At 41.6% G+C, this 21,385-nt stretch overlaps 1 protein-coding gene across 4 annotated transcripts in view; it reads right to left on the reverse strand.

Annotated features, from left to right (window-relative positions):
• The window catches only part of SPATS2L (spermatogenesis associated serine rich 2 like), a 165,342-nt gene extending 144,456 nt beyond the window's left edge, over nucleotides 1-20,886 (reverse strand). The window contains exon 1 of one of the 4 annotated variants that reach the window (XM_039222067.1): nucleotides 20,853-20,886. The gene's annotated coding sequence lies outside the window, so the exon portion shown is untranslated. Of the gene's footprint in view, nucleotides 1-20,315; nucleotides 20,607-20,641; nucleotides 20,724-20,852 lie in introns of those variants that run through there. The other 3 variants (XM_039222066.1, XM_039222065.1, XM_039222064.1) reach the window with 3 other exon arrangements.
• Nucleotides 20,887-21,385: the final 499 nt, after the last annotated feature.

A 21,385-nucleotide genomic window follows, 5' to 3' on the forward strand; every position in this document is an offset into this window, starting at 1 on the left:
TGGTTGTTTAGACAGTGCCTAGCACTGCTCTAGTGCTTCAAATAAGCTAACTCTTCAACATTTATCACTGGCATTCTGCAGATGTAGAAAGTGAGGCACCGAAAGGTCAAATCATGTTTCATAAAAGTATCCGCCACAAGTGCGGGGACATAGGACCATCTGGCCTCTGAAGCTGGATGCTACATAGTGATATCCTGCCTAATCTATACAAGTAAATGTTAGCTATTGTTATTATTGTTGTTATAATGTTCTCCCCTCCGACCCCAGGGAGCTCACCATTTAGCTAGTAACCACTTAGGCACAGAGATAGATGCCAGGATCATAAGTCAACCAACCAATCACTCACTAAGTCAACAATCTCTTCAAGTGTTCCCTGAAAATCCCTGTGTACTTGATGCTCTGTTAAGCACCGTGTGGAGCTTCAAGGGCTCTGGCCACTGACCCTTCAGTCAGATAAACCTCCACAAAGCAAATGGGGAATGACAACAAGGAGGGAGCATAGAAAGGACAGGAGAGGGTGGTGTCAGGACACTGCATGCTGTGACTGGCTCTGGCACTAGCTCTCTTGGTGGCCTTCTCCTAGTCAGCTGACCTCACTCGGTTTCATCTTTAAATGAGTGGACTGACCTAGAGGTTCTTAAGCCCTCTTACAATTCTATTTTCTCTTTCAATTTGACTTACTTTCTCTCAACAGTCCATTTTTGAGAGAATATATTAAAACCCTTCATTCATTCAACAAGAACTGACTGAACACAATGCCAGGCACTGTGAACAGTGCTCAGGATATTAACAAAAGACTTGAATTAGCTTTGTGAGCATGATCCAGTCCTGTCATGGATATCTCAGGGAAGATGGCAGCCCTGACGACAGCAGCACATGCCCATTCTACCTCATCGGAACCTTGGGAGTGGCTCCAATGAATTTTGCACCAATCCAAAACCCAGGGTCCCACACTGGGCAAGGGGGTACCATGCTAAGTATGATGGGGCAGATAATAGTATCAATGAAAAATAAGGCAGAAACTTGACAGCCAGTGAAATGGGTTGAGGGTTAGGTCTGTTTTCTAAAAGTAAGTGCTGTATGCAATAAACCAAAGAGATGAAAACTCAGTTGATACTTTATTTGACTTTCTTGACTATATTGATGTATACTAATGGCCACTTTGAGGGCAATCTTTTATTTTATACATACCATGTATGTATGCACATGTGGCTACTTCTTTGAGAAACATTTATTTTGACACAAGATGCTACTGACTTTATTTAAAGATCAGTTCATCACAATATGTTTGCTTTCACAGAAATTCCTCAGAGGGGAATAATTCTATGAGTATAACACTTTCATTAGAAAGAAACTGATTTAAAATGTGCTTTTCAAACTTTTGACAAAAACAATTTTCTGACTTTCTTTATTGACTAAAAAAGGCAAACGTTGTGGAGACAATGTAATAAAAAAATGTGAGATGTCAAATGAGCTATTAAACAGTTACAGATATAACTTTTAGTAAAGATTTTTAAATATACTCCAAAATGCCCATCAACCTTTAAGTAACATTTTGGTGAATTCCATGTCACACCATAACAGAAGTCAACACAGATGTTTATGGTTCTATTATTATTATTATATTATTTAGAGAGAGAGAGTATGCACACACATGAGCAGGAAAGAGGGGCAAAAGGAGAGAGAGAAAGAATCTTAAGCAGATTCTACACTCAGCATGGAGCCTAATGCAGGGATTGATCCCATGACCACAAGATCATGACCTGAGCTGAAATCAAGAGTCACCCAGGAACCCCAAGATGTTTATGGTTCTTAAAAAAAAAAAGCTATGATGGTTAAATATAAATATAAATATTTAACCATGCTTTGCAGGATGGTTAAATATTTTCATCATATAACTTTAGATGGCAAAAAATGAGATAACATATAAAAAATGTATCATTTTGATAGGTATTCAGGTAAAGTAACTTGAATGGCATTCTATAGAATTTGATTCCTAAATTAGCCCTGAAAGAGATTCCAAAAATGTTTTAAGCAATGGCAACATTGTTGGAGTGCATGGGTAAATGTCAAAGATGACAACTCTGAGGAACAATACTCTCTTAGATATACAAATTACAGTTTTCTTAAGTTTAGAAAGACAAAAATTAAAAATTTAGTAGTGATTACTTCTGAATGAAGAATTATGGTGCTTTCCCCACCTTTTCCTTATAACTCCTCTACTTTCCAAACTTCATATAATGGGCATATGTTACTTGAACATTTTGAAAAAATGTTTTCTCAAGCTCATGATATATTATGGAAAACTGAAAAGGGTTTGGAATCAGACAAACTTGGGTTCAAATCCCGCTTTAGTTTGGTGCCCTCAGATGAGCTACTCAGCAGACCAAGTTTGTACATCAAATGGAAAAAATGACACATGCCTTGAGGCACCATGTTGCTTACTAGAGGTGAGACATTATAAGTGCTTAGCACGGGGCAGGAGCCCACTGAATGATAATCATTCTTCTATCCACAGCATACAAGGAAGGCAGGTCTTCTTGATAACAATAAATAAATTTGTTGGTGTTTATAAATTGTATTTCAGCCATTTGTTTACAGAAACACTGAGGCTTTTTAACAGGTAACTTTCAGAAATCTTCTAATAGTTAAAAGCTCAGAAGAAAAGTAGGAACAGGTCTATATCCTACTCTCCTTTCTATCACAAATATTAGGGTCCTACAAACTAAAACTCTTGGACTCATTTGCACACACTACGATGCTATGTTCAGAAATCCTCTGGTTGGGATGTGAGTTGAGAGAAGGGTTAAGGTGGACCCACTGGGGCACGGAGAAACCACAGCGATCACAATCAAGTTCTTTTCCATTTTGTCATTCCTTATGATTAAATGAGCAAAATAAATTATGGGATTACTTAAATGAGGGCTGAGAGACAAGATATTTTATGGCTTTTTTAAAAAATGCTAGCTATGTTGATATTTTCATCCTATTCAGCTGAAGGTAGTTCCATCAGTTAAGTTTATGACAAAATATATGTACTCAACAAAATATGGCTGTTGGGGATACATTGCCTTTGGATATATGTTGCTGTGCTTTGACTACACGAAGAAATATTGATTTAACTGGCTTTAATATCAAGTCAGGTATTTGTTGACACATGGAAATGAAAAATATCAAAACCAGGAAAAGCTTGATATATAGGTCAATCCCATTTCAGCTCCCTCCAAGGGATTGTCCAAAGTCTACTGTTGTATTGGAGCTGTGTTCTAATGATGCCTGCTACAGTCACAGATAACATGAATTTTTGTTATAATGGGATTTGCTACATAAATGAATATTGGTATTGATTTTTATATAGTATAATTTATTGTAGAAAGTACAACAAAAAAGAAAAGAAAAGAAAATCATTATGTATTTAACTTCTCTCTTTTCCCAACTCTGGAGGCATATGTTTCTTTCTACCAAAGATATATAATGTTCTCTCCCTTTCACTATCTGATTACTTCTTATTCCTCTCACAGTGCTTAGTACCAAGTAGACACTCAAGAAATAGCTGATGAAGAAACGAGCTGAATGAAATGTGGTACCAAAGCAAATGAGGAAAATTCAAAATAGTTTCCAGTGTAAGAGAAATAAATTTAAAAATTTTTTAATGTTTATTTATTTTTGAGAGAGAGAGAGAGAGAGAGAGAGAGAAACAGAGCAAGAATGGGGGAAGGGCAGAGAGAGAGAGGGACAGAGAGAGAGGGAGAATCCGAAGCAGGCTTCAGGCTGTGTTGACAACTCAGACCCTGACATGGGGCTAGAACCCATGAATTGAAAGATTATGACCTGAGCTGAAGTCAGACACTTAACTGACTGAGGCACCCAGGTGCCCCGAGAAATAAATTTTAGAAACTGCTTCAAAATGAGTATAGCCAGCAGGCTGAGCCATTGCCAGCTAACATGCTGAAGGTGTCTGGGCATCTGTGAACCTTCAGTTGGCCCCCTGTTGCTAAATGGTCATGAGACTTGTCTAAAATGTCTAGCACCCAGGCTCACACACTCCCATCACTGGGGGATGCCACAGAGCTATGTCAATGATTAATTACCTAAAACACCTTCATAAGAGTCCTATAGCCCTTCAGCCCTAGGACAGCTACTGATCAAATTCTGTCCTTCTAAAGGACTGAGAAAGGACCACGACTCTGCAATAAAAGGCAGAGAGACTGGCCAACAGCAGCCCAGGGAAAGGGGCTTAGCACAGCTCCAGGATTGGGAGTTACTTTCTTGCAGCCAGACTCAGAAGTATTTTCTGTGCCCTTAACCAGGACATGACCAGGTCTGGGGGATAAACCAAGAGAGACTACTGAAAAGCTTGCACAGACACTATCCAGTGTCTAAATTCTTAATTTCTTATTCTCTTCTTTTCCCCTCCAGCAACAATGATTAAAAATCAAAGAATTTCCAATAGTTTTTTTATATAGCAATCTATTTGGAATGCGTTTTACTACCTGATAGTTTTTTCCTTGGAGTCTTCATTAAAAGCTACAATAATGCATCAAATATAAAAGTTTCGTGGGGCACCTGGCTGGTTCACTCGGCTGTCAACACAGAGCTTGATGCGGGGTTCAAATCCAGGAACCATAATATCATGACCTGAGCCGAACTAAGCCAACGCTTAACCGACTGAGCCACCCAAGTGCCCCAAAGTCTTACTGTTTTCTTTTTTATTATTTTTTTTTTAAATATTTACTTATTTTTGAGAGAGAGATAGAGACAGGGAGACAGAAAGACAGAACATGAACAGAAAAGGGGCAGAGAAAGAGGGAGAGACAGAATCTGAAGCAGGCTCCAGCCTCTAATCTGTCAGCACAGAGCCTGATGCAGGGCTCAAACCCACGGACCATAAGATCACGATCTGAGCCGAAGTCAGATGCTTAACCGACTAAGCCACCCAGGTGCCCCCGTTTGAAAACATTCTAAAAGGTAAATCAGCTTCTCCTTGAGAGGGATGCCATTAATTAATAACTTGGAAACTCATCATAAAAGCATTTTTGAGTTAACCAAATGGTGTGCTCAATACATCTTAATCCTCCCTATGCCCTTTGCTTGTGCAATAGTCATCATCTGTTTTAGAGCCGAGGGAGTCGAGCATCAGAGACAGTAAAGCACTTTGCCCAGGATTAGACGGCTACTATACAATGGAGCCACATCTTGACTCCAATCTGCAGATTCATATCCAATTCTCTGCTCACAGTTAAAACCTCACTAGCTGTACACAGAGCCCAAATTTACCTTGTTGGGCCCTTCCCAGCTAAGATATCACCATGGGGGACATACTCTCAACAGGTCAAATTGGTAGTCATGTTCTGTCAAGATTCAAACCTTTTTAGTTATTGAGCTATGGATGACACTCTTTGTCCCTTGCAAGAACTAAGATGACTTAAGGGAAACTGGAACAATTCTTAAGGTAAGAACGTGTAAGCTCAAAGGCTATAAAAATTCAAGAACTCAAAACCAAAGATAGCTTTCTTGACTAGACAATAGTTGGTTATAAAGACTGCAACAAAGTACCTCTTCAATGTGAGATTTTACTACCAGGATTTTTTTTCTGTTCATTTTTACTAAGAACTGAAACCTATAAAATGACAAACCAGGGTTACCCTATTAAAAGACAACTTCAATTGTTCCTTTGTTCTAAGAAACTGTGTTAGGTACTGACTGGCAATATCTACACCTTGATCTTCATATTAATTATGCATTTTTCCTACAAAATTGACTGCCACACTACATGCTGTAAGTCAGATTTGAGAGCTGCCAAGATAAATGTTCCAAATGGCTGACTTTTTAAAGACAACTTGTCAGTTCACCAAATAATTCTGTGGGGGTTTATCCCAGTATATTCTGTCTCCCCTGTATGTATACTTACACCTTTAGCAAATATTACAGCTCTTTCCCAATGTATCATCTTACAGCTAAAGCTAAAGATTTTTCCTTTCAACGCTTAATATACAAGTAATGAAACTTACAATTCCTTTTGACACCATCAATTTACTTTGGCTATTATTATCACTTAATTCCTACACTGATTTATACGAAATACTCTGATTCCTAGGGAGAGAATTCTGGCCTAGTCCATACAACTAAAACAAGGATGACTTTTGTGTTATTGACCAAATAAATATTTTCTTCCCTGAGGTTTGCTTTCATCACATAATCATATCAATGTCTTATTTCCTTTAGTTAACACTTTATTTTAATGAGGTTTGATTCCAAAACATATAAGAACATACGCATACAAGAGGTACTATATTGAGTAAGCCAAGAGTTCCAGCCAAGTGTCCTATCTTTTACGTGGTACCAAGTGACAGTTTGTAAAAAGCACAATGGTAACTATTCATTCCGCCAGCCTTAAAAGGACAGGCGTGAACTGCATGCCAGAATGGAAAAGCTTAAGCTTTGAAATCAGACAGCTGGCTTCAAATACCATCTCTACTACTACTATCTCTGTGACCTTGGGCAAACTACTTATTTCCCCTCACAGCTTTTTCATCTGAAAAATGGGGGTAACAGACTTGCCTCAAAGGGGTTATTATACAACCTGGTATATTACTATACACAAAGGAAATGTTCGTTTTTTCCCCCATCTCTCTATAAAATGCAATTAGTGATTCATTTTGAATCTGTTGTCTATGCACAAAAAAATAATGTAAAGGATATTAATGCTTGGTGCTCTTATGATGGCAAAGAACTGAAATGGTCTAAGCATAGGGAAATGACTACATTAAAGTATATTCATATACTGAAATGTATGCAGTCATTCTAAATATTTTTCTAAGAATATTTTATGACAAGGAAAATTGCTCTCATAGAATTTGAGGAAAACAGACAAGAAAGCCTATATAATGATAACAGCTCACATTTACTGAGCATTAACTATGAGTCACATACCATGCTATGTACTTTTACATGCATTACCTTAATAATTTTTAGAGTAAACCTACTAGATATTATTATTATCCCCATTTTATAGAAGAGACTAAAATTTTGATAGTTTGGACAATTTATAGTCACTATATAAAGTAGCATGGCCAGTACTGGAATCTCAAACTGTCTGATTCCAAAGTGCTGTTAACACTAGGTTACACTGATTCTTCAATACAAACACACACACACATGAATGTATACATGCATACATACTCAGATCTACACACAAATGCGTATCTGGAAGGAAAACACACCAGATGCTAGCAATGACAATCTCTGAGTGGTAAAATTTTAGTTGACTTTTAATTATTTTTTATCCACTCTAAATTCTTTTCCAAATTCAGTGAGTATGCATTGTTTTTATAATCAGAAAAAAATTTTCAAAGAAGAAAATGTGTGAGAGTACTTTGTAAAATGTGAAGTATTACACAAATACTAGTATTTTTACGAAGCCACAGACTTATAGATTTGACTTAAAGATTCAGTGCTAGTATTCCTTTAAATTATTTTTTCTTTCCCAAAGTCCAAGGTAAAAAGCATGTAAAAAACTATTTTGAGGGCCACCTGGGTGGCTTAGCTGGTCAAGCATCTGACTCTTAATTTCAGCGCAGGTCATAATCTCACAGTTGTGTAATCAAGGCCCAGAACTGGCTCTGCATTAGGTGTGGACCCGGCTGAAGGTTCTCTCTCTCCCTCTCCCTTTGCCCCTCCCCCCACTGCATGCACAAGAGCATGCACATGCTCGCTTGTTCCCTCTTTTAAAAAGAAAAACTGTTTTGAATATGAATACAGCCAAATGTAGTACAGGAAGCACCATATGTATATTTGACAGACGTTTGATATTAATACAAAAACTCAAAGAGCTTGTCGGGTGGGGGGGGGAAGGAATCTTTTCAAATAATACAGAATTTTCCACTTAGTGAAAACACATCCATTAGTGACATGATGCCATCAGCGCCTTCCCTGTCATGGTCATGTTAACTGATACTGTCATGGAGCCATTTACGTAGACACCAGCACACTGTTTGGACATGCCTCAGCCTGATTACTGTCTACCCCAGAAGGTGTGAATATAATGATGTGTTGGAGTGACACCTAAGGAGTGATTTCCTGTCACACTACTGGTACATTTTCAGAGCTTATAAAGAGAACTGAATGATGTACAAAAAAAGCAATTCCTTTGAACCAAACAAGTTCATATGAATTGAAATTACAGATGAGGCATGAAATTATTTTACAGAATTGTTCTATTTAAATTAAATTTAAAATAAGGTTATTTAGATATGCTTTTAGTAAATTTTTCAAAAGAAAAATACCACCGAAAAGTAACCCCAAATTAATCTTGTTTCACTTCAAAATAGAGGTTCTAAGATTGGCAATTAGTGGATCATCAATGATAGCATTACTTAGGCATTTGACTAAATATTTCCTGACTCTATCTTCTTAGACAGCCTGGGGAGAAGAAGGAAACACAAATGAAAGATTATTAAAAGGAAGGAAGGAAGGAAGGAAGGAAGGAAGGAAGGGAGGAAGAAGGAAGGGAGGAAGAAGGAAGGAGAGAAGGAAGAAAGGAAGGAAGGAAGACTAACAAAATTCACATATTGATGCCAAGTCCTGGTCAACATTTTATCAGTGAGAAAGTACAATTCTCAAATGTGTAATTAATAGTAAGTGAAAGAAGTACCACTAATAAATTGAATTTAAAAATTAGAATTCAAAAAAGTCTTGTTAGAATAATAATTTGACCAAAAGGGACAATATGTAACAAGGATAAATGTAAAATCACCTCCACAGGTTCACATGATTAACTGCACAAGCACAGAGTAAGGGAGACTTGGCTTTGTAGTAGTTAAGAAAAGACTTGGAAATTTTATTTTACTTTAGTGACAAACTAATAATGTGCTGGCCCAGGTTTAAAATGGAAGCTAGTACAATATTTGACTAAATTAATACAAGAAGGGTGCCCTGAACAGGGGAGTTTCCTACTGCTCAGAGAACTCTGGAGGAGGGAGTGGAGTTGAAAATTCTCGCTTTTAAAGCAGCATGGGCAGAGCAGTGGGTGACCAGGCAAAACAGGATGGGAAATTTCAGTTGAAAGAGCTGGGACCACGGATGCCTGAAAAGAGAAGACTCTGGGTAGGAGGTCCAATAGCTCTGGTCAATTATTTGAAGAGCTCCACACAGAAGGTGTCTATTCTGTGGCACTCCAACAGGTGACAAAAGACAAATGGGAAGCTGCAGGGAAGCAGATTTCAACTCTTTTGTCTGCCTGTGCTTCATGAGTACTGGTCCAACCACACATGAGACCAGGTCCAAATCTTAAGGCGCTTAAGATCTGGAAGCACTGTGACGACTGTCAAACTTCCTCAGTATAGCAAAATTGTGAAGTCCTCATTCCTGGTAGTGTTCAAATGGCAGCTGGCTGACTGGGATACCACGGAAAGGAATCCTGCATTGGGGGGTGGGGGGCATTAAACCATAGCACCCACTATCCTTCCAATGCGAATTCCATGCTTCTAATTTCACATTAGTAACTTTCATGAAGATAGTCCTAGGACATTTATGTATGCAATATCTAAAAATGCCTGCCTTAATAAATGAGAAATAACTATAAATTTAAATGCAATCTGGAAGAGTCCAGAAGGTGAAATTCTACCAAAGTTTGAAAATTATAAATTAATGTTGTCATGGCAACCTTAGTTGATATCATCCATCGCAGCTGAAACAGTTCTTGCTCTGGGACTATCAAAACAATAAGTGAGTTTATATATTCAATGCCACAAACCAGCAGTAAATAATATTTTTAATGCTTTTATTTTTAATTTGGGGGGCAGCTGATTTGCATTTTCTCCTTAAGAGTTTACAATTTTCACATGACACTATACTGAGCCTATGGTATTACAGTGGGGAGAGGTCAATTGCATCAAGAGCTGAGGAAGTCACTGAGAGCCCCATGCGTGCATTGAATTCAGTCCACTATTCAGACCTCACAGGGGAAATAAATAGAAAGGACAAAGACCTTCTAGATCAGGACATTAGCAGCCGCAATAGCCAGCATAACATCTTCTACTTTTCCCTTAAAAGTTATAGGACTGCCCACATTCCTATAATAACATTCATCGATCAGAAGTGGCAGTATGTCTAATCAGACTATTTCACTGCTGTTTACAGCACTTCAATAAATGCGTATTCTCAGCTATGTATTAGCAATCACTATAACATATGAAAGCCAGCCCACACTGAGAACAATATTGCCTCCAATCAAAACCACTCTTTCCTCAGTATACTAAAGCTTTTCCTCCCTTCTTGCAAGCAACAAAGACTACAACAAAAGAACTTTCCAAACACCCACAGTTAAGGAAAGAATGGCTCCAACAAAATGAGTGTGAAATCTGTCCCTGGTGTCTAATTTGTATATGAATCTTCCTTTTCAGGGTATTTTAGTGACTTCCTTTATTTGTAATGTATCAGTAAAGAATAGAAATAAAAGTTTATTTTGATAGTAGTGCACTGGCTATTCAGAGATTCAAAAACTTGCTTTGTTTATTCTTACATTATCCTGGCAGACGATGTAAACAAGACTTTTTTCCATGCCTTCATGCTGTACTCATAATCCCAGATGAATACTTTCACAAATGCAAACCATTAGGTAGGACTGGCCTTAAGCAAACCGTGAAGGGAACTTCCTTATGGTCCTTTTTCACCCCTGGATGGGTAAAATTGGGGGCCCTTGACCCAGATTGCTTTTTCTCTTCCTTATCAGTTTCAGGGAAGGGTCTATAAAATGATTCAACCTAAGGAGCACACATCTAACAAGCTTACATTACCACTTCCCTAGTGTTTGCATTTTAGGCCCTGCTTCTGGGCACTTTATATCTTGTTTTATTTAGCTGTAACAAAACAAGTGGGTATTATTAATTTCACTTCATATATAAGAAAACGGAGACCTAGAAGATTAAATAATTTAAATAATATAGACAGCCAATTACATAAGTCAAAACCAAGTCTTTCAAGTGCCAAATTTGTCCTCTTTTTTCCGATAAACCGTATTGATCTTAGGAAAGGGAACAGAGTTTGTATAATGTAGGCTTTCACATATTAGAGAGCAGGAAAGAGAAGCTGTTGATATTTGAAGTGCCCTTTCCAGTAGTACAGATTCTGAAATCACACCATGAAGGCTATCTTTCTTTCACATCTACACGTGAGACTATACTTCCCACAGGAGACGAACAAGTGGATGTATCATAATTTAGGAAAAGCAGCCCTATCTTTGCCTTCCCCTTCTCTTCCCAAGTTGCACATATGGTACAAATGCAACCCAGAGCCCAGTGACGCAGCTCATTAATAAGCAGTGCTCAGTGTAATGGGTCTGGAACCAGCTAACAGCCAGTATCCAGGCAAGCTATTCAAACATCTACCAAACTGAGTTTCCTGCCCATTGCTGGCAGGTGTTGGTATTGAAGAAGCCTGGAAGGGAGCAGCAGGGGACTTACCTTAAGGCTTATGTAGCTCAGCTGCAAGACTACTGTCATAAAGTGTGGAGATATATGATTGGACCCTCACCTTGGGATTCCTACATGAAAATGCAAAGCAGGAACTTGGGAATGAGGCAGACATGATTTCAGCACAGTGCACATTGTATGCATGACTCCTGGCTGTAGCTTTCACAATCTGTCTCTTTGATTCCGAATCTTATCTAAAGCACTTTGTATCTCTGGATTTAAGAAACTGAGCACTTGTTGCTTCTCTATACCTGTAGGGCTGACTTAATCATTCAACAAGCTCATGGGCTTGGCTCCTACAGTATGTATCCCCTGGGAATGAGGAGATGTTCTATAACAATGCTGTCTGAAAGAACTAAAACGAGAGCCACACAGGCAATTTAAATGTTTCTAGTAGCCATGTTAAAAAAAAAAAGGTGAAAATAAGCATGTGAAATTAATTTTAATAATATATTTTATTTAAATTACTGTATCCAAAATATTACTGCTTCAATACATGATCAGTATTTAAATCTTTTAATGAGACATTTCACATCTTTTTCTCATACCAAGTCTTTGAACTGTGGTGTATTTAACTCTCACGGAACATCTCACATATATCAAGTGCTCTGCAGTCACACGCAGCTAGTGGCTACAGTACTGGATAGCATAGCTCTATAATCTCTTCTCTGTTCCCATCTTTCCTCTCATTCCTTTCCTATAACAACTCGTTTCCTCTAGTAGGGATGCTATGGGCAGGGGCAGGGACCAGGGTCGTTAGAGAAGACTTTGATACACACACGAAGGGAGAGCCCAGATTACAAAGGAGCTTTTGTGCCATGCTAGGGAGCTTAGATTTTATCCTGGAGACTGCTTCTCTGACTCTGCCGAAGGATTTTAAGCAGCAGAGAGTCGTGATCAAATTTGCCTTTTAGAAAGGCAGCAGCGTGGGGAACGGATTGGAGGCAGGCCAGGCAGAAGGCAGAAAGACCAGCTATGAGGCCACTGCAGTAATCCTCAAGAGAAGTGATGAGGGCCCGAACTAAAGCAGTAATGGGGGTAGTGGTCTTGACAAGTCAGAGCAGATTCCAAGGAGATTGAGAAAGATGGCTTCTACAGGCCTTGGTGATCAATGAAAGGTAGGGGCTGAGGAAGGGGGAGGAATCCAGAATGACTCCCACATTTAAAAACTGATGAAGTGAGTTTCACTGGGAGAGAAAATACATTAGGAATATGCTGTTAATGGACATCAGGAGAGAGGAATACCTCAGAAAACAAGTGGGTAAAGTTTCAAGTAGCAGAGAGTGATCACAAAGGCACACAGGTCAAAAATCAGAAGAGAATCCTGGACAAAGAAAGGATCTGCCGGTTTGAAGGTCAGAGGTAGTCATCGTGACAGGACAGGACTGTGGGGGGTTGGAGAGAAAGGGGAGAAGGGGAGGTGCAGGTACTGTGTTAAGAACAGGTCCTTCTAACAACAGCAATGGGATGGAACACAACCAGACCAAGACAGAAGGGGCCAAGGTGATTTTGCTGGTCATGTCTTTTGTTTTTATAAAAAATGAGAAGACTTGTGCACGTTAATGCACTAAAAGAAAAGGTTGGTTGAGACCCTAAAGAAAAGAGAGATAATGCAACAAGGTCCCTGAGGAAGCAAGAGGGGACATTGTCCAGAGAGATTAGCCTCTGACTAAAGAGAATAAAGGGAAGAAAAGGGGTGAGGAGGAAGAACCTGCCATTTATAAGGAAGATACAACATTACCGCTGCAAAACTATTTTTATTTAGAAATAGAAATGAAATATAATTACACAGGAAGGCTTTTTAAAAACGTTAATTTATTTTTGGGAGAGACAGGGTACGAGTGGGGGAGGGGTAGAGACAGAGAGGGAGACACAGAATCGGAAGCAGGCTCCAGGCTCTGACCTGCCAGCATAGAGCCCGATGCAGGACTCAAACTCAAGAACCAAGAGATCATGACCTGAAACGAAGTCCAACATTTAACCAACTGAGTCACCCATGCACCCCATATTACACAGGAAGGCTTTTTAAAAATAGTCCTACATATCATGTAAAAAATCAGATAAATACTGAACACAGAAGTCACTAGTCTTCTGCCCCAGCTTTGTGGTCTTGGTATACTACCAAGATTTTCGCATACCTTTTTACTCTACCTAAATCACCTCAGTTTACTCTGGAGAGCCATAGCAGTTGTTTATAGGTTGTGGCCTCTCTGGTTGGTCAGTATCTGTGCTGAACTGATAGGTAAATATTTCTGTATCACCACGCGTTACCTGGCAGAGCGGTGTAAGAAAAAAGCCCGGGTTTAGGGGGGTCAAACACCAGACTCCTCCGCAACATATCAACTATGCAGATTAAGTCAAATTATGTAACATTCCTTACTTCAGTGTTTTCCTCTTTTAAAAGGTACATAATCCCTACCTTGCAAGATAACCCTGAGGTTTAAATGAGATAATCAATAAGTGATACCTATCACGATGGTGATAATTATATTCACATTGTTCTGAATTTCTAGCATTGGGCCCTGCTGCTGCTGAATCTGTGCTTTGCAATAATCAACATCTTGATCCCTAAGGAGAATTATACCACCAATCCTACTGTTAGGAAGGGTCCTTAAAAATCCTAATGGCACCTGGGTGGCTCAGTCAAGAACATCCAACTCTTGATTTCGGGTCGGGTCATGATCTCACGGTTCGTAGAATCGAGCCCTGTGTCAGGCTGCATGCTGACAGTATGCCGCCTGCTTGAGATTCTCTATCCCTCTCTGTCCCTCCTCAGCTTGCTTGTGCACGTGTTCTCTCTCTCTCAATAAATAAACTTAAAAATAATCCTAATAGCCATCTGATGCTTGTGTCCTTTCTTCATCACAGTACATATTCAGTCTCAGCCCTCAGATGCACAGCTGACATCTACTCTACACCTACCTCGCTACTCAACCTTTCTAGGCTTCATTATCACTCTTTAGGAAAACGGAAGTAATAAAAGTATGTACTTTAGAGCACTGTTTTGAGGAAAAAAGGAGAGAAGGCATGTATGTAAATGAGACACTGAGTATTATAGCATGTGCTTGAATACATTTAGCCATGGGGGGGTGCTTAGCCACCTCATGAACTAGCACACTTCTCATAAAAGGACCACCTTTCTTACACTGACCCCAAATCTGTCTTCCCTGAAACTTAGACCTATCAGTCCTAGTTTTACAGCTCATGGGAATACTTCTACAGAATGAGAGCTAGGGTTCTGTGTAACAGTATGTTTACTCATTTATTGAGCTCTCCTGGGTGCACTGGGCAGTGTCTCATAGGTGAATGACTTCTTGAGATCACAATCGGGGCACACTTCTCCCTATATAGAGCACTATGAAGGTTTCAACCTTCAGCTGTGTCTCCATATTGCAGGAGACCTTTTTGAGCATTCTGAGCAAGTTGGATGCTACCCAGGAATGCACCGGTTATATTGCTTACAAGATTTATTTTGTGCTTTATGTCATGGTCAGTTCAGCACTTGGCACCAAAAGTAATTATTGCAGGGATCTGTATATGCTTTAAGTTTCATTATTGAACACTGCAGCTTACCAAAGCCCAGGAGAGCTCTGGTGGGGTGTCAGCTTAGGAGCAGTGGCAGTGTAATAGAGTACTGATACTGGAGTCAGAACTCTAGAAGAGGCCTGCCCTGCACTACCCCCACACCCAACCACCATTCTTCTACCCTTACATTCCCAATGATAGCTACTGAAATCTTTCAATAAACAACTCAAGATCCCCACCACCTCCCAGGAAAGGGAATTTTCCCCTCTGAGCTCTTAAACCTTTATTTCTGGGATACATGTGTCATTTCTCCTGTTAGACTATAAACTCCTTCCTGGCAAAAAAAAAAAGTGTCTTGTACAAAGTGAGTCTTATTGAAGGTTTGAAGAATTAAATTTTGTCCTGAATATAATACGATGGGTGCCAACTCTTCCCTACCTTACCTTTCATCCCTGCATGGATCCCCAGATGATTTTTTTTTAATTTACAAGGAAGTTTTAAAATGAAAGCTTGGACAGCTCTGCAATACAGTCTGGGATTTTATGGCCGATTAGCTAAACTTTTATTTAACTGAGAACTCTAGCCTAATTGTTTTATGTATAAAATACTGGCATAAAGCCTGAATGCTTTTATTTTTTGCTCACTACTGGGACTCATCACTCCACCTTAAAATAACGACAGCCTCCTTAATTCCAACTCACAACTGCCAGCCTCCATCATTATCTCGAGTCTGGAAAATACCGAGGCCTCAGAATCTCCCAGCTGATGAATGGAGAAGCTGATTAGAACCACGGAAGAAAAATGGGAAAAAAACTCCTTGACAGATGCCTTCTTCAAATGCCTGTTCCTTTTACCCAATGTCAACATTAATTTCTATGTTAACAAATATTTATTGAGGTCATGACTAGGTGTCAAGCTGCAAGCTAGGCTCTGGGGACACAATGGTGAGCAGTACACATGCAATATGAAAGCTCATCATTTAGAAAAAATTCACCCTTATGGTTTACTGACTCTACTGGTATACTTATCAAGAGCTTCCTACGCCAAGGCCCTGTAGATGGTTCAAGGGTAGCATGCAAGGTAGAACAGTGCCCTCAAGGAACTTTCAGTCTCGTTGGAAAAGCAAGAATTAAGCATACAAGAGCACAGAAGAGTGTCTGATGGTCTAAAGGGAAGGCGCAGACAAAAGGGCAGAAGAAGAAACCAATAAGTAACATGATGAGGCTGACTTTAACTTTGAAATAGTTGTTAGGTTAGAGGAGAAAGGGAAAGAAATGTCCTAAAAGGCAGAGCATGAACAAAAAGGTACAAAGTCGTCTTAGAAGGGCAGTGAGATCCAATTACCAGAAACAGAAGGTTCATGTTGGAAAGGACTAGAAAATAAAGTTGGTAAGCCAAATTTGGGCAAGACTGTAAAGTACATTCAAACCGGGTTGAGAGGCAGAACTAAAGGCAAGGGCATGGAGAAAGTATATGAACTAGTGGAAAGAGTACTGGCTTTCGAATCAGATAAACCTGAGGTCAACACAGCCTTCCAGCAAGACTATCCTTGGAAAGAGTTCTAAGGAGAAGAGTTTAGGAAAGCTGATGTGGTAGGAGCACACAGAGTGGGGAGAACTCAATTAGTGAAAGACCGAAGTACAGCTCACTCTAATCATCCTAGAACAGAGATGGCCATGGACCTGGGCTATCCAGGAGAGTGAGGAATGCAGAGGATATATGCAGACTGGTTCAGAGAAACCATTACAAAGGAAAAGTTAACAGACCTTGATACACAGTATGAAAGAAGGAGGAGCACAGTATGAAAGAGGACAGCCACTGGGTCTGAAGTCCGGGTGATGAAGAAGAACAAGGGAAGTCTTTTCATTGTGAAAGGAATAGGTTTAGCAAAGAATAAGAAAAGTTTGTTATCAGGCATACAGCCTTTAGTTTGACAGCAAGACATGCACCATGAAAAGTCTATTAAACAGGTGCATAAATGGGAACAGAGTTTGTGTCTATACTAGAGACAAAAATTTGTATGCTATACAAATAGGTAAGACCATTTAAGAAAAAAAGTTTTTAAGTTTTTATTTATTTAAGTACTCTACACCCAACGTGGGGCTCAAACTCACAACTCTGAGATCAAAAGTCGCATGCTCCTCTGACTGAACCAGCCAGACACCCCACATTTAAGAATTTTTTATTAGAAAATAAAAATACTAGCTATTAAACAAAAACAATGGGAATGACATAAATAGTAGAGAGCAATACGTCATCACAGACTATTATTCTTAGCTATGGTCCTTAGGGGATCCTACCCATTACCACAACACTGAACGAATAAACTTCTGGAGAAATTCGACATATGGCCTATTTACATAACAAGCATCACAACTCCAAATTAGCCATTTTGATGTGTCAAGGAAATAACACCTTCATAGCAGACTACTTCAAAAAAGGAAAGAAAAAAGAAAGGTTTGTTTTTCTTCTATAATTATGTGTACTGGGTTTTTAACTGTTTGTATCATGAAAATCGTATTTTAATTGTGTGATTACACTCTAAGGCAGAACAGTGATGGAATGAATTGATTAGTTGAATTATGCACAATCATTCAGAAATCAATAAACAGCCTCCATCACTTAAATCTTTCCATATTATATATCTTCCCTCATGTCCTGTGCCATGCTTATAAAAGCTGCTATGCTGTGCACAAAAATTGTAACACATATAATTATCACAGTCAGGAAAGGGTCTACAGAACAGGACAGGGTGGTGAGCAGGTAATATCTGTCTATTGTATACAAAACCCACTCTACTTCTAGCATGTGGCCAGACAGGTAGTGGCAGTCTGGATCTTATTATCCGCAACCTCAACTTCTTCCATTTTATCAAAACTGTAACCAAAAGTTCGTGTCCTAGCTTACATCATGAGACGCTGATTAAAATTATGTAAAGAAAATAGAGACTTATCAGGGTGCCTTTCACACATAAACCATAAGTGCATATTCACTGTTAATGACAGTACCATTCTATGATCACAGACTGAGAAACTGATAAAACTTAGAACCAAAAATGAGACATGTCTAAAGCTTAACTTCTTACTGCGAGTATTTCCATCTGCAGAGCAAAATTGATCTAGGAGATGCTTCCGACTGGCAGCACTTCAAAGACTGCAATGGTGTGGCCTAAGCATTTTCTTTCCCTGATCATTATGAGGTGGTGGAATAGCTTTACAGGCCCATAGATACCCATTCCCACAATGACCACTTGAAAAACAGTGGGAACACAGAAACAGATCAATTTAAGACTTTCATTAGGGAGCTCCCTAAAACAACATGAATACAAAAGGAGTCTTGACTGTCTAAATTAGTACGTTAAACTAAGTTGATTCCTGGGAAATAATTGAATATTTTCAGAGGCAGGAATTAAAGAAAGAAAAAATTGCCAAGGTACTCCTTTCCCAGATGTGGAGTTTTTGCTATCTTCTTAAATGTTCTCTGCATTCAAGTCATTTGTATTTTTATGCAAATTATCTTTGAGGCTAGGTGTGTGTGTGTGTGCGCGTGTGTGTCTGTGTGTGTGTAAAGCCACACAGATACAGGATTTGATATATTTTACATTCTGTTCCTCCATAAAATAGGTTTTAACAAAGCCTGAGTTAATCCAAAACACTAATTAGAGACCACAGCAATGTTTGCCTTGTTCAAATAGAAAAATCATTCCCAAAGTTGATTTTGCCCCAGTTAAAGATTCAATAAATATTAACATACACAGGTATTATTTAACAGTGCAGTTACTTGATAAAACTGCCCCCATACATACAACACACTGCTTTCCAGCTGAATGATACAGTTTTATAAAGCCAATGAAATACTTTATCCAGAAGGCAACCTTAGTCTTTATTTTCAGAGAATCTTTCACAATAATTGATTACTTGAATATTTTCTTTTTCAGAATGAAGCAATTTCTGACTTCCTGTCCTTTTTTTCCCCCTGCCATATTGCATATCTGCTTAATCTCTAGAAAACAAAATTAATCAGAATGGCAATGAATTGTTCCTCTAAGGCAAACTAAAACCATGTCATAAAGGTCACACAACCATACTCTTTCAAATACCGGACTAAGCCTCTTTCTCTGCACAGGTTCTAAAATGTCTTTCTTTCTTTTTTTTTTTTTTTTTGAGAGGGCTAGTAAAGTTTTCAACATTTAAATTTTTTAAGTGAAAAATATTACATATAACATTTCACGTAAAGAAAGAGGCTGCGTTTGAAGTTAAAGGTTTTTCACTAGTTTTCAAGCTACAGATTCTGTAATACACTGACAAGAAAATGCTGTACCGAAAGAATCTTTACAGTGTCAGGTCTCCAAAACCTTGACATCCGCTGAAACCGGGACTGCTGGGAACTGAAAGCTCACGAAGTTCACAAACACACACACCCCCAACCCCCCAAGAACGGGAAGCCTCCACTTGCGAAGATGGGAAGCCTCGGTCGCGTCTCTGTCCAGGTAAAGTCTCAGCCCTTCACCTCCTACATCTGCAGTAAGTATTAACAGCCCAACAGAGTGCGAGCGAGCAGGGCCTGTCGTCCGAGACACCCGAAGTCTAGCGTGCTGAGGGCGCGAGGAACGCTCTCCGCGTCTCTGAAACCGCCTCCTCGGGATTCAGTCCGCCGCCTGCGGACTCGGGTCCACAAGCGCGGACCTCTCCGTCCCGCGGCCGGGTCGCCCGGCGTCTATCCGCGTCACCCCGCCTGCCATCGCGGCGACTTCGCGGACACCGCATCCCGCTCCCGCTGGGCGCCAGAACGCGGTCGAGGGCGGGCTGGTCCCGGCTGAGGCGGGCAGCTCCGCGGCTCCGAGCGACGGAGGAGGGCGGCGGGTGGCCGTGGGTCTCACTCCGCCCCGCGAGTGGAAGGGGGCGCTCGCGCCGGGGAGGGCCGGCGAGGGACCGCGGCCGATTCAGATCCGGGGCGGGCGGGTCCACGTCGGAGCGCGGCGGCCACACGCTCGCCCTGGGCGCGCAAATGTGCGCCGGACCCGGCACCTCCTCCCGCCCGCCGGCTCGTTCGCTCGCTCCGGCCTGAGAAAGGAAGGACGGCGACCTCCGCGTCCGGTCTGTGCCGCCAGCCCGCGTCGGCGCCGAGCGGGGGCCACACCCAGCGCCCCGGGAGGCGGCGGGGGCTGGGCGGCCCAGGCTGCGGAACGCGCGGCCCGGGGCCGAGCCTCCGTCCCGGCCGCCCAGGCCCCGCCGCGTCCGCCTGAGCCCCGCATCCCGGCCCGGGCTCGGCGCGCGGGGAGGGGGTCCCTGGAGGCGGCTGCCGGAGTCCCGGGCTTACCTCTTTGCCGAGCGCCGGTCGCTCTGTCCCGGGCCGGGAGACGGCGGCGGGGGCGCGGTCGCTGGAGGAGGCGCAGCGGCGGTAGCGGCCCCTGCGGCGCGGAGGGCGGGCCGAGCGGGAGCCGCTGCCTGGGCCGCGCGCCGTCCGGAGCTCGCCCCGCGCTGCCGGCGCTCGCGGCGGAGGGCGCAGCCAGCTCGGCCCCCGGACTGGATTCCTTCACTGACACAACTCCGGATCGGCCCGCTCCACGCAGGGGCACTCCCGCCCCTCGCAGGCTGCTCCCGCCCGCCGGCCGGCCGGCCAGCCCGCCCCTCAGTGTCACTCACCCAGGCGCACACACCCCGAGCCGGCGCCCCTCGCTCCCGCTCGCACACACAGCGCGCTGCTCACGCCTTCTCGGGTTTTGTATCTGCTCACACGCACGTTCTGACACAGATGCCTTCCCTCCACACGCCCTCCCAAGCTCCTTTTCCCACCCCACTTTCTAGAAGAATCCCCGTACAGCTTCCGCACTTCGCTTGCTTGCCCCACACCTACCTCCTCGCCTTTCCCCAATCCTCCACCTCACTTAAACTGGCCCTGCTCTTCAAAGATGTTTTCACAACCCGCACGTGTTGCAGGGGAGTCGTCCTCCCACGCCAGGGAGAATGAACTTTGCTCCCCCCCCCCCCCCCGGCACTATTTACAAATGCAGGATGCTTCTCCTTTTAGAAGGTAGTAATGCTTTCTGGTGCTGAGCCAAGCTCAAAATGTAAACAAAGATAGCAGGTTTCGAAATGACCTGAAGTAGTAGGCGCTCAAAAAGTACTGGGGCTCTGGTCTGTCCTTAGAAACCCGGCTAACCTGGAGTGTTCTCGCCCCTCCCTTTCCTTCTTATTCACAATGGGCTCCTGGAAGATGGGTTACTCTAACGGGTATAATAACCAAGTTCCAGATAGACACCTGGGCATCAGCCCACGGATTTCTACCTGGGAGGACAGTAGTCGGGAGAGGAAAGGCAGTTTCTCAATCATTATTCATGATGGAAGCGCTTTAGATAACACACCTCTTCCAGAGGCAGGAGAGTGAAA

This window comes from Hyaena hyaena, unplaced genomic scaffold (assembly GCF_003009895.1).
Source record: "Hyaena hyaena isolate Hyena2069 unplaced genomic scaffold, ASM300989v1 scaffold_1050, whole genome shotgun sequence".
Taxonomy (NCBI): domain Eukaryota; kingdom Metazoa; phylum Chordata; class Mammalia; order Carnivora; family Hyaenidae; genus Hyaena; species Hyaena hyaena.